The 13416-nt window shown below is 29.8% G+C and overlaps 1 pseudogene across 1 annotated transcript in view; it reads right to left on the reverse strand.

Moving 5' to 3' along the window:
- Positions 1-995: 995 nt before the first annotated feature.
- The window catches only part of LOC143254492 (poly(A) polymerase type 3-like), a 46231-nt pseudogene continuing 33810 nt past the window's right edge, over positions 996-13416 (reverse strand). Inside the window, exons 16-22 of the transcript XR_013030224.1 lie at positions 9581-9650; positions 7315-7378; positions 6155-6319; positions 4477-4662; positions 4075-4206; positions 3552-3628; positions 996-2136 (exon numbers count right to left, since the gene is read on the reverse strand). The product of XR_013030224.1 is annotated as a poly(A) polymerase type 3-like (transcript). The remainder of the gene's footprint in view (positions 2137-3551; positions 3629-4074; positions 4207-4476; positions 4663-6154; positions 6320-7314; positions 7379-9580; positions 9651-13416) is intronic.

Consider the following 13416-nt stretch of genomic DNA (forward strand, 5'->3'; position numbering starts at 1 on the left):
AATCAAACACAACCTTGCATTAACAAGCTCATATACAACTGCAAAAACCAAATAAACTAACTTATCTTCAAAATAAATTGAAATTACAAATTATATAAAATAACATTTGTTACTATAATTTGTTCTGAAATGCTCACATTTTTCACTATTTGATAATCAACTGAATTTTCTACTTGCTATATCTAAAGAAAAACGTTCATACATTAAATTTTTGAAAAACTATATATCAACCTAAAATGAAAGGATGAGCTTCATCATGGGGTAAAAGTGACAATACACAACTATTTGAATTAAGATGGTTCAGTTATCAATAATATATAATTTACTATCCATCATAATGCACAGAATGATACATACACTCAAAATAACAGCATGTTCAAATTAGAATTAAAGCACCTAAAGAAAAAAATTGTATAAATACAAGTAATGCCAAATGAGCAGTGATAGTTTGGTAAAAATGAATTAAGGGAGTTGCACCCATCATGAGAGTATGTCTCACCACTTTTGGTGAAGGGTTGACACATGTTGCTTATCATGGGAGATGCAATTGGAAGAGTCAATTCTAATGGAGGGGAAATAGAAGGCTTGTGGCATGCACATTTTTGTTGTATATAGAGAGCAACACTGAATGGGAATAGCTGTTTATGTAAGAATATATAATGTACTGTATTGGCAGTTAATATCAGAGAGGTATTTTGTGGTATCTTATTGATTCAAGCCTGGCTTGTAACCTCTATTACAAAGCAAACTTTGGTCCATTTTACATTACTTAACTGTACATAATGTGTGTTCAATTCATTTGAGTCACGTTTTGGCAATACCTTTTCATAAGACATTACACTTTTATATGTTTTCTTTATTTTTTGTGAAAATAGAATATGACTGAAAGTTATCATTAATTGCAATTTTTAGGTTTCACATTATTTGCTTTATCAAGTTTCAACAGGATATATAAATTTATATGTTTTTCCCACTAATTCAAAATTAGAAAAACATAAAGATAAACTTTATTTATCTTTAAAAAGTCATACACTATTACAGTAATCACAAAATTTTACTGTAGTAAAATAAACAAATACAGCACTCAGAGTTTCAAAAATTATCCATCAATTACATATTCCTTATAATTCTTCATAACACCAGCAGACTAATTTTCCACTTTAAACTCAGGACAAGATGATGATAAAGTAGCCCATTTCAATCCAGAATCACTCCTAACCTTTATCCAAAAGAAGATTACAATCTGAACACTCTCAGATAATACTTTTCAATTTATCTACATGTTATTTGTGGAAAAATACAATATGATACAAAAGGATTCACTTGGCTAATAGACCAGACTCAGGACATTGAGTACTCAGATGTTGAAACAATATAATGAAGAATCTTCATGTGTGGACAGGATAATCAACTTTATCTTTGTTACTAAAAGCAAATGGAAAAATATATTCTGGGAATGTCAGCAGATATTAAGCAAATTATAATGTTCAGGCAGATGTAGCTATGAATTCCAAGTTATTTATTTTTCAAGTGCTCTTTGAGTTCTTCAGATAATCCCTTTTGGATAATATCTACTACGTGTTCTTCATGATTCCATGATGAACCTCTTGGTACATGTATTATCATATTTTCCCAGAAAAAACTTCTCTTTTCCTCACTGTGTTAAGAGCTTGAATTGTAGGGATTACAAGTGAAAGAAATGGTCTCAGGGACTAGCTAGATTTAGATAGCTTACAAGTCTTAACTTAGTACTAAATGCACCAATATAAAGAAGTAATGAGAATATGAGAAGCAATATTATTATCAGTGAAACATCCCCTATATATATTTTTAAACAGTTCCCCTTTTGATATACACACAGCTGGATTTTGTTCTGACCTTTATTTTAAATAATAATGATGATGAAAAAAAACCAAGAAGTAACAGAAAGATTCACAAATGGTTCAAAACTTCTTTTCAATGAAACAATCTGCAATAACTTTGTTGCATAAAAGACAGGTATCAATTAATTTGTCCTCAATAATTAACCTCATACTAATTATTCTACTTATCACTTCAACTTTAGTTCACCTCATTTTTATCCATCATGCTCTCAAACTTACTATGAGGATCATCTTTTTTTATAGTAGGGATCTTCTAAAAAAAACAAAAAGAGAGAGAGAGAGATTAAAGCATTTTGTTTAATAAAGGCACGTAATGAATCTTTCAACAACAACACAAAAGTCTACTACTTTTGGAAAATAGACCTTGATATTTCATTTTGTTACACTGAATCTGAATAAGATGATAAAAATGCTAAAAATATATTAAAATTCTTTAATTCAAAATTTCATTTTATTTTCAAACACCAATTTCCTAAACAATTTTTATTATTTATAAAATTCCAGTAATTTCCAATAAAAATACATAAAAAAGATAAGCAATGAAACAAAAAATTATTTCAGATGAAAAAGGGGTTATTTAGGGAGTTCATTTATTTTGTACATGATTTATTATGCTAGAAATAAAAAGTTTAGGATAGAAATGTTTCAAGTTGATTTTGCATTATTCATAAACACACATACAAACCAACTATAATTTCTAAATATGATGAGAATTCAAGAGAAAAAGTAAACTATAATGACTGAAAAAAAAAGAAAGTGGAATATACAGAATTAAAATAAAACATGACCCACAAGAATAAGACAGATTAACTTTAATAAAATACAATTAAACAAAATACAGTGAATCTCCCATGAACTTTTTAATAACAAAAGTTCTTCAAGAGACTAGTGGTAGATATTTTGTATCACATTTATTAACTTTTTGTTTCAGATTCTTTCATTAAAAATAAGAAATTTAAATTATTTTATCCATTTCATTTATTTTCTCTTTTTTGGCCACAATATTTTGTATGTAGCTGTTCAAAACTTCTTTAAGTCATTTTTTATTACCATGATAAGCTTGTGCATTGGAAAAATAGATAATTCATTAAATTACTTTTACTATGGTAATAACAAAAAAACAAACAAAAAAACGTTGAGCCTAAAGGATTTCAAAGAGAAAAAACAACTCACATAAATCTTGTTTTTTGGAATGCATTTCTACATATGTTTAATACCCAATTCTGTGATTCATTTCAAATATTTAAAGAATTAGTACAAAGTACACATTTACAAACACTAGAAACAAAAAGTACCATGATTTGAAATTTTAAATAAAAACACAGACATCTGTAAGGAACATTTAAACATATTATCAACATCTCATTGAAATTTTAAAAAAAACTTTTAATATGTTCTTTTATACACATCCTCTAATATGAAGAGATATGATAACTCAAGAATTAATCTAATATGAAGAGATATGATAACTCAAGAATTAATCTAATATGAAGAGATATGATAACTCAAGAATTAATCTAATATGAAGAGATATGATAACTCAAGAATTAATCTAATATGAAGAGATATGATAACTCAAGAATTAATCTAATATGAAGAGATATGATAACTCAAGAATTAACGAGATAAAATTCAAACCTGTTCATTTGAAAAAACAAACTTTCTTACCATACTGTCATCAGGTATCACTATAGCAGGTTTTGAGACACCTTTCAGAGGTTGTCCTCATCTTCTACACCAGATGACTAAAACACATGGGGAAAAAAAAAACCACAAAGCCATAAACACTAATGTAATTCACAGCTTTCAGTTACAATGATTTTACAGGTAGGAGATGTGTTCACTTTTCAAAATTTTTGACAAAATAAGTAGCCATAACATCTAGAAGCAGTACAAAGGCCAGCTAAAACATACAATTAAGATAAAAGTCATAATCTGAATAAGTACTCAGAGAGTACTCATTCTAACTCTGGTGTAAGATTAATTGAACTCATGGCTAAATAATAAAATATTTATAATAATATTGGAAGAACTTCAATGGAAAACAATTCCTGTTTTCTAAAAGATACAGAGGATGTTTATAACACATTATCTCTCTATAGAAGTATGATACATGTAAAAAGAATGATGCTCAATAAATCTCCAGACTTGAGAATACCACTGTCAAGCAGTGTAGAATAGTACCACCAACCTCATTTAAATCATTGTTTATATTAGAAGAGCCCATGCTTGTATCACCAAATTCCTCTACAAAACTTTCCCTTGACTGTGTAGAAGTATTAAGATTGTCTCCAGAAACAGATTTTGTTTCTAATCCACTTATCTAAAGGATGAAACAAATCTTACTATGTTGGTTAGAATGAATAGCATTGCTTATAACAGAACAAACAGTTAGGGTTAATAATATAAACATAATTGCAAAATCATCATTAACCTACAAAAAGTATACTACAGTTTTTCCAATAAATAAAAACTGTATATAAAACAAGCTCAACTTTGCTCATTACCTTCTTCCTCAGAATATGATATTAAGAACATAATAAATAATATAAAATTCACACTTAAAACTCTTGGTGTGTTTAAAATATCTTACCTGGAAGTTTTTAGGGCTTTCTTCAGGTTTATTATTATATTTTTCCAAAAACTGCACACAGGAATCCTGGCAATCATTTAAGTATTCACTGTGAAATCTTTTCATTTCAGAGTTTAAATCTGAAGATTCTACAGATCTTTTCAGTCCTGGAGTAACTGAAGAACTAACAAAGTCTGGCACATCCATCTGAAATATGGACCATTTTTTTCATACTTCAAAATTCCATAATGTATATTATAAACCACGAATATGTCTTTTAATATACTTCTCAGAATATACAAGTTCATAAATGATTAGCAAGAGATTCAGATTTTTTTCATTAATTCTTCTGAATGTTATGTTTTATCCACATAAAAAGATTCCTGGGTTTTAAGTTTATAAAGACACCATGTATATAAATAATTATTTTAAAATATTCATACAAAACTACAAAAAGGCTACATAACTAAATTTTGAGCTAACAGACTAAAAGAAAAACAGCTAATCTACAGCATCAATGCCAGTTATAACTAAATGTGGGACCTGACTGTCACTGTTATAATTGCACTTGCAGCCCCAAACTGCAGAGCCTTGAACTACATTTATTTTATAATTCAGGTTGTGCAAGACATCACATTTTTCTCTTTGATTATCAATAACTATTTTGAGCTGTTTATCAAAGTCATTTTCTGTGTGCAAACATATCATGAATCATATTTCTACTTTAAATTAATTTATGTTGACAAAGGTATAAATTTGTCAACTTAAAACAATATCTATTTACTCAAAAATAAACTATTACAAGAACATACCATTCATGAAGAGTGTACTGCTATCATGAAACAATTTCTTAGTATAGCTGAATGATACAAAAATTTACTTTGTTTACACAGTTTTTGAAAGTGAAGGTCACTAAATCTTTTAATTTTTCTTACTTTGGTTGACCTACTTAGAATGAGATTGGTTTAATATTTTTTAAACATCTTTTACTAGGAATAAATTATTTCTGGATTTTTTTTCTTTAATTTTTATTCGTAATTACTACATGAACAAAGCTCCAGCAGATAAAATAACTTTGTATGTTTTTTATTTGAGTACATATCAATCTGATGGAAATAAAATTTTGTAGTAGACAAAAGCATTTTTAGAATTTTTCTCTTCCAGAGAATGAAATATATTTCTCACTACACACCTTGTAATATTAAGAAAAGAGAATTTGTGTTTTGTGCATAAAGATAAGTCTTTCTTACCCACCATTTACACAAGAAAAAATAACTACTGTATACCATTCTTACAGAAGTTAAAGAACTGTCTACAAAGTATACAACAAAAGCTGTTCAAGTAAGAAACCACTTTTCAAGGTGGCATGATGAAATATTACAATGAGAACTTCTAAGAAGTTTTAAAAAATTAAGTTTATAATGATGTTTCAGCATATTTTTAGACTAAAAAGAACTCATTGTTGCTGATTTGCTGACTGACAGAGACAATGACTAAGGTATGTTTTTTTATTCATTATCAATTACATAAGATCAGAAAAAGCAAGACAAAATCGCTGCACGAGAAAAGAACATTATTTTACAAATTTATTTACAAAAAAAACAACAAAATCCCTGTATATTATAAATATTTTTCACACTGCCTCTAACATATGAATACATACAAAAATAAAGTATTTTTTTTTTCATAAAAAACCCACACTCGATCTGTTATGCATTTTAACTGATGGTGTTTTGGTATCCAATGTGTTAGCAAAATCTGAAACAGACTGATTCTGTTGAGATGTTTTATTGGAGTCTTCACTAAATTCTGTTATAGGGGTGGTCTTCAGGTTGTTCTCAGGCGGCGTGTTAGTAAACAATGGCTAAATAACAAATAATTGATTCAGTTTTGTCACAAATAAATGTGTTCTTTTATTTCTTCCACATAACACTGACTTAAAAGCTCATTTCAAATTGATGAAATAACTTTAGTAAAGCATCATTCAGAATTTTAAAAATGAGAATTCATTTTTTCAAACAGAAAAACACTTGAACTCCAAAAAGTTGGAAAAAAAAGGAAATAACACTGAGTTAGACTCAAATATGAAAGTCATTAAAATAAGAAAAATCAAAGAGCAGGATTTCTTAAAATAAGCAGTCTTCCCTCCAAAAGAAAAAAAAGATTATGCTAAAATAATTAGATAATAGTATGGTGAGACAAATAAACTGTTTTTTAATTATTGTGTAATAACTTACTGTTCTTAAAGCCTAATCTTATGAAAATATTAAATGGCATAATTATCATAAAATACATTAGAACTTTCTACATAGAAAATCAACTTACACTGTTAAAAGTATATGTATTTAAGTTACATAATTAAATATTTTCATCAAATCTTTAACATATAACAATAATAATAATCCTTATTAAATACACTAAAAAATACCAAAAATTTTGACATTTCCCTATAGTATTGAAATTTTCTAAATGTCATGAGATAAAACTTTAAAACAAAGGAAAATTTTAATTTTTTTTAATGACACTAAGAAGATTTGATAGTTAAATACAAAGTACTTAATAATAGTATTCCACCAACTTATTTTATAAATTGTTGCAATTTATTAAATGATTTAGCAAGCTTCAGAGAAATACAAGCTTTCAACTAATTTCATAAGTTCACACCTTTTAGATAAAATAAAAACACAACAGAGAATGCATTGAAAATATCTATACTTAAATATATAAGCTTAGACTTCTCCCAAATTACCATGTTGTTGGTCTTCTTTTCACACCTTTTAGATAAAATAAAAACACAACAGAGAATGCATTGAAAATATCTATACTTAAATATATAAGCTTAGACTTCTCCCAAATTACCATGTTGTTGGTCTTCTTTTGTTTGACTAAAATACTTGAAGGCAGATATTTGCTCAATTCTTTCCTAAAAACACAAAAGATTATGCATCATTTGTACAGCTTTCAATTTTAATTGCAAAAGTTTTTAGTTTTTTTATTACCATATTGGTATAAGTTCTCAAATTTTGTATATGTACATCTATAACAAATAAAAACTTTGACTATGAAGAACACCCAACAAAATGTGAGCTAAAAACATCATTTAATATACATAAAAATAAATGAAATAGCTTGAAATAAAATTAATCAAGTGGAATTTGGAAACTCAACTTATTACAACTGATAAATCAAAAGAAAATATCTACCATAACAATTATTTGATGAAGCTACTCTACAAGTGAAGCTTAAAAATGTCAAAACCTTACTAATATTGAATCTACTATTTCTCAATGGTCAGTTAACTTTAGCACATATATAAGAATTAAATGTGTTATTATATCATAAAATGATATAAAACTAACTTAATGAGTTTGGACTTTTTTCACTTTCAAATATCTAAATGGGTGAAATTTTGATTCTTGCTTGTTCTTCATTAAATTTTCAACAATAGAGTTGAAAGCTCACCAAAAATACATTTGAGTTAAAGATAGTTCCAAAATCCTCTACTTCATAACTTAACTATCAACTGACTCATGCTAGCTAACCTCAGTTATACTAACTGTATTGAAAGTTTTATTTAAATTATCTTCCTATTATGCTCTTCATTGTTTTACGTTATCAGAGTACCTTAATTTTGAAGTAACTAACTATTAAAGAAAGGGGTTTTATTGTTACTATTTTGTTCTAGCTAGTAGTTTAACATTAGTCCACAACCAAAGACAAAAGTAATTTGAGAAATTTAAATTTAGTGTTTGTTTTAAAGAAAAGCCATGGTGGACTACCTATTACGTTTACTATGGGGAATCAAACCCATGATTTTACTGTTGTAAGTCCATAAACTTATTGCCATTCCATCAGGAGATGGAAACTGAATGAAATGCATGCTTGTAAAAGAAAAAATATACATATATGTAAAAGAAAAATGGTTCAGACAATTTTAATTGTGATTTATAACAATATTAAAACAAGAGACAGTCTCAAATTTCCAGCTTTATACCTATCATAAAATGTCACTATCATTATATTAAATAACCTCAATGGTACCCCTGAGTTCATTTTTATGCAAACCAAGCATCAAGTAACCACTACTGGAGCCAATGTCAGTAAGTGGTCAGTTGATACTGCATTGCAACCCACCAAATAATCAGAAAATGATTAGTATGAAGAATCACCACCTCAAACATTAATGCAGGTTACACATTAAGGTGATATGTTTACGAGTGAATCTGAGCATTTATAAAAGTTTAGTCAGATTCGTTCAATGAGCATGATGGTTAGTTCAAACACTTATTCCAGAAAATTACCTCATTGGAAGTAAATTATCATTCATCCACTAAAAGCAAGTTTCGACCAACTGCATCCTCATGTGGCAACACAAATGTTTTTTTAGGGTTGCATATCAATGTCATAAAGCATTCGTAGTACTATGTCATAGCACACAGATGTCAGTGTACCCATCAATAATGATTCCTGTTCAGACAAATATGTTATCTTTGCCAAATGCTTGTTTTACCTCTATGAAAGTAGGTTGGATGAAATTCCAGCCACTATTTAAATGTGTACATACCTCATATCTGTTTGAAATGTGAAACATGATTCAGCTGTGAACAAAACATTTGTCTGAATAATTTGGCCAATTCACCACCCTTGGCACTGCTGAAGACTATTTGGTTAAAGAATCTATATTCCAGTATGCATACCAAAAACTCATGGTATAATATACTGGCAAAAATAAAATACAAACACTAAATTTTGTACTTTTGCAGAACATCCTACATGTGCTTCTTTAGCTTCACACAAAAATACAACTTGCATTAGTGTTTGTACAATTATAAAGTATGCATGCTTCACCTCAGGTCACTGGCCTTGTTCTTTAGAAACAACAACCAATGAAGTGCAAATGTTAAAGCCCATAGTTAGTAGTCTGACACTTATTCTGGATAAAAGGATAACTCTAATAAAATTTACTATGCCTTATTACAGCTAAAATATAGAAAACTCTGATGATTACTTTGAGCAATGCATTTTATACATTTAGTAGATTTTATGATCAGCATGCATTTCTTCCATACAGAATTTGAAACAATTTCAAGTATAAAGGATTTTGTTAGTACAATTCATTTTTTACCGTTTCACGTGTTTAGCTTCTATCCTCATTCCAGTCTTGTACAGGTTTATCTGTGCTGCTTGTCGCATGACTGAAACAAACAATACTAATTGAAATTTCATATTAACCATAACACTAGTATGATAACAACATTGAAAGAATTTTAAGTTTATGATACAAATATTAAAAACAACTAAAAAACTGGAGAAACTTTCCTAAATATCCTGATGAAAGTAAAACAGTCCATAAATATAATAAAACAAAGAGATAATTTACAAATCCTCTGTTCATGTAGAAATACACTGAAGAAACGGGTTGAATGATTAAACAAATACTAAAAGAACATAGGGATAAAATTAACAGCACTGGTAAAATATAATTACAAAACAAACCATATAAAAAATGAAAAACTAAGGACTCTCTTTTCATCAAATCCCACCAACTTAGAACACACCAAGGCCAGGGGAGGGAGTTCAAAATGAATTAGGATTTATTGACACCCTAAAATGCTTTTAATCACATTTATGCAGCAATTTTTCAGCTATATAATTCAGTTCCAAAAGTCAAATTCTGGCATAAAAAATTCTTTAATAAACCTATCTTCAAGCTATGCAATGACTTGATGGTTACTATTTTTATACAATGATTAAGATTTTAGTCAACATTCAGGTTAAAAACAAATGAACTAACTGATGGTATTAATTCAAAATTTAAATTGGGTTTGAATGCCAAATGAAAACTTAAGATCCTTTTATGCCCATGAATGTCAATCTTCTTTTCTTTTTATTCAAAATGTTAAAATGAGTTATAATTTGATTTAAGGCCTGTTCTTTAAATGGTCTTGAAGCACAACACATCAACATGTATGAAAGTAAATTCTTTGTGCACAGAATGTCAAAGGGCTGTGCAGACTTCATTTTTTTCCACTGCAAGTGACTTGGTTACTCTACAGAAATTTTCTTGTTCACAGGGTATGTATGATTGGCTGCTTTGTAATGAGATAATCAGTTACCACTGCTGCACATCACTATGTAATTTTTATGTTTTGCTGTTGTCTATTCTTAAAGTTTTATGTCATATGAAATTTATACAGCTTTTACAATTAACAAAACTGTGTAGTTGAATGTTTTAGGAAAAGATTTTAGTGGATTAAAAAATAGTTTTAATTCATTATGTTATGCACATTGGAACTTTTTAAAGACATGCAAGTTTATACGAGTTAAAAATATAGAAATATGCTAATCCATGGAAAAGTCTGTTAGTTTGAGGAATTAAAGAACACAAGCATTAACTATCTTCATCAAAACTTTACATACACAGCTAGTCAAAGCAACAAATCTACAGTTAAAAGGAATCCTGGGATCTTTCCCTTGCTTACTAATAGACAACAATAGCTCAAAGCTATAAATTGAAAGGCTTCTCTTTCTGTCAAACCCAGTTAAAAAGATTAAAAAGAACCAGAACAAGATCTAGAAGCAGGATAGGGATGATATAGCATCTCAAAATGTATATCATCTGTTCCAACTGATGTTCTACCACACTGGTAAAAAGGATGCTCAAGTTCCACCACAGTAAGCATAGACAAAACAGTTACAAGAAGATATTTTGGAGTATATAAACAATTGATTGTGAAAAAAATCAAAGGAGGTTTGGAATACATGGCCTGACTCTGCAATTCAAATTAACCTGCCTTTAGATTGTCAGGTGGACACACTGATGTTAATTTCAAAATGAAAAAGCTATTTATCTCTGTATGACATGAATGGTTAAAAGAGTAATAGAGGCCAAAGCACATGGGTGTCTAGATGCCACATCTAAGATGTAGTCCAATGAGGGAGTGAGGAATGATACTGAAGCTTCTGCATTTTCCACAAATTACAGAAAACTTGAATGGATTAGAACAAAAAACTTAATATACTTTACACCATGCGTACATCTGAGGCTGACACATGTTCAGAGCAAAATAATTAAAGCTTAAAAGTATTCTAATACCTGTTGAATGTTCCACTATTTTTCAAGCAATACATACTGAAAGTGATTTTTTTATCCTTGTCAACTTCTTTGATTCCAGCTTCATCATTTCTTTTGATAAGTTCTGTCATCAATTTTTCTCATTTTGTCACTTAAAATGTACATTTTCTTACTACCACTGAAACAATGAAAGCATTGACTATATTTGTAAAAATGACATCTGGATAATGCCACTAGAAATAACTAAACAGATTTCATTTTACTGACAGTTAACTATCTTAACCTCCTTTATCATTGGACAGATATTCTGACAACTGACCAAATATAAACATGGTACATTGAGAAGGTAGAAAGAACAAAACAATCCAGATTTGACTTGCATGTTCTACTTATCAATTTGGCAGTCTACATTATGACACTCCTCTACCAAATTTTCTCCTCAATTTTACATGGATCACAAATCCACACCTGATAGTTAAAAAGGCAGATATTATTGATGGAAAATTACCATCCTTGAATATGTATACCATATTTCCAAATGGAGATTTGCTTAGTAACTGGAATATCCTGACCAAATAAGGATATCCCACATGACAATAGCTCCTCTTGAATTATTAAGAGTATTGTAGAGGATTATCTCAACGCTTATTTCACCAACAATTTTCAACTTTAAGAGAAGTTCACTGTCCTATGGTTATGGTGTTTCAACTGGCAGGCCCCATACCTTAATTTGGTTACAGAACTTAAGAGTTGCCAAACCCATTGGTTAGAAAAAATGAAACAACTTGGAAACAGATGTTTCTGATAATGAGTGTAGAATCAGGTACCAGGGGTATAAGATTTTAAGAGATGATGATAGTATGCCTACAGAACTATATACACTGCTGGTCAAAATCTTAAGGCCAATGAACATAAAGAAAAAATGTGCACTTGCATTGTTAGACTCAACCACGTATTTGAGTAGAGCTTTAAAAGATGAAAAAAAGAAAAGGAAAAATAAAAATAAAACAATTTTTTAACATTTAATAGGGAAAATGTGAACACTATGAAATTAACCTAAATACTAGCTGGTCAAAAGTTTAAGACCATACTGAAACAAAGCGTTTACTGATTTAGTCATTTGTGTTCAAGCATTAGCATTGTCAACATCTCCCACTGACATCTCCTGTGTTACATTGGGTAAAAACATGGCAAAGGCTAAAAAGTTGACAGAGTTTGAACATGGCAGAATTGTCGAGCTGCAAAAGCAAGGTCTCTCTCTTCAAGGTGCCATCACTGGTGAGATTGGGTGTAGTAAAACTGCTGTTGCAAATTTCTTAAAAGACCCTGAGGGATATGGAATGAGATTTTCAAGTGGTTGGCCCAAGAAAATTTCGTCGGCGTTGAGCAAAAGGATTCTATGGGTTGTCCGACAAGACACCAGATGATCATTGAACCAGATTAAGGTCCTTACAGATGCAGAATGCGGTTCAAGAACAATAAGATGGCATCTATGAGAGAAAGGCTTTAAAAATCGTAAATGTCTTCAAAGGACACGCTTCCTTCCACATCACAAAACAGCTCAGTTAAACTTTGCTAAGAAGCACCAAACATGGGACGTAGAAAAGTGGATGAAGGTTTTGTTCTCTGATGAGAAAAAAATTTAACCTGGATGATTCAGATGGCTTCCAACGTTACTTTCACGATAAGGATATCCCACCAGAGACATTTTCTACATGACACAGTGGAGAAGGTTCCACCATGATCGGGGGTGCTTTCTCCTTCCATGGAACAATGGAGCTTCAGGTTATACAGGGGCATCAAACAGCAGCTGGCTACACTGGCATGTTGGATAGAGCATCCTTATTGACTGAAGGCCTTGTTTGTGTGGAAATGACTGGATCTTT

The sequence above is a fragment of the Tachypleus tridentatus genome, chromosome 1, assembly GCF_004210375.1.
Source record: "Tachypleus tridentatus isolate NWPU-2018 chromosome 1, ASM421037v1, whole genome shotgun sequence".
NCBI classification, from domain to species: Eukaryota; Metazoa; Arthropoda; class Merostomata; order Xiphosura; family Limulidae; genus Tachypleus; species Tachypleus tridentatus.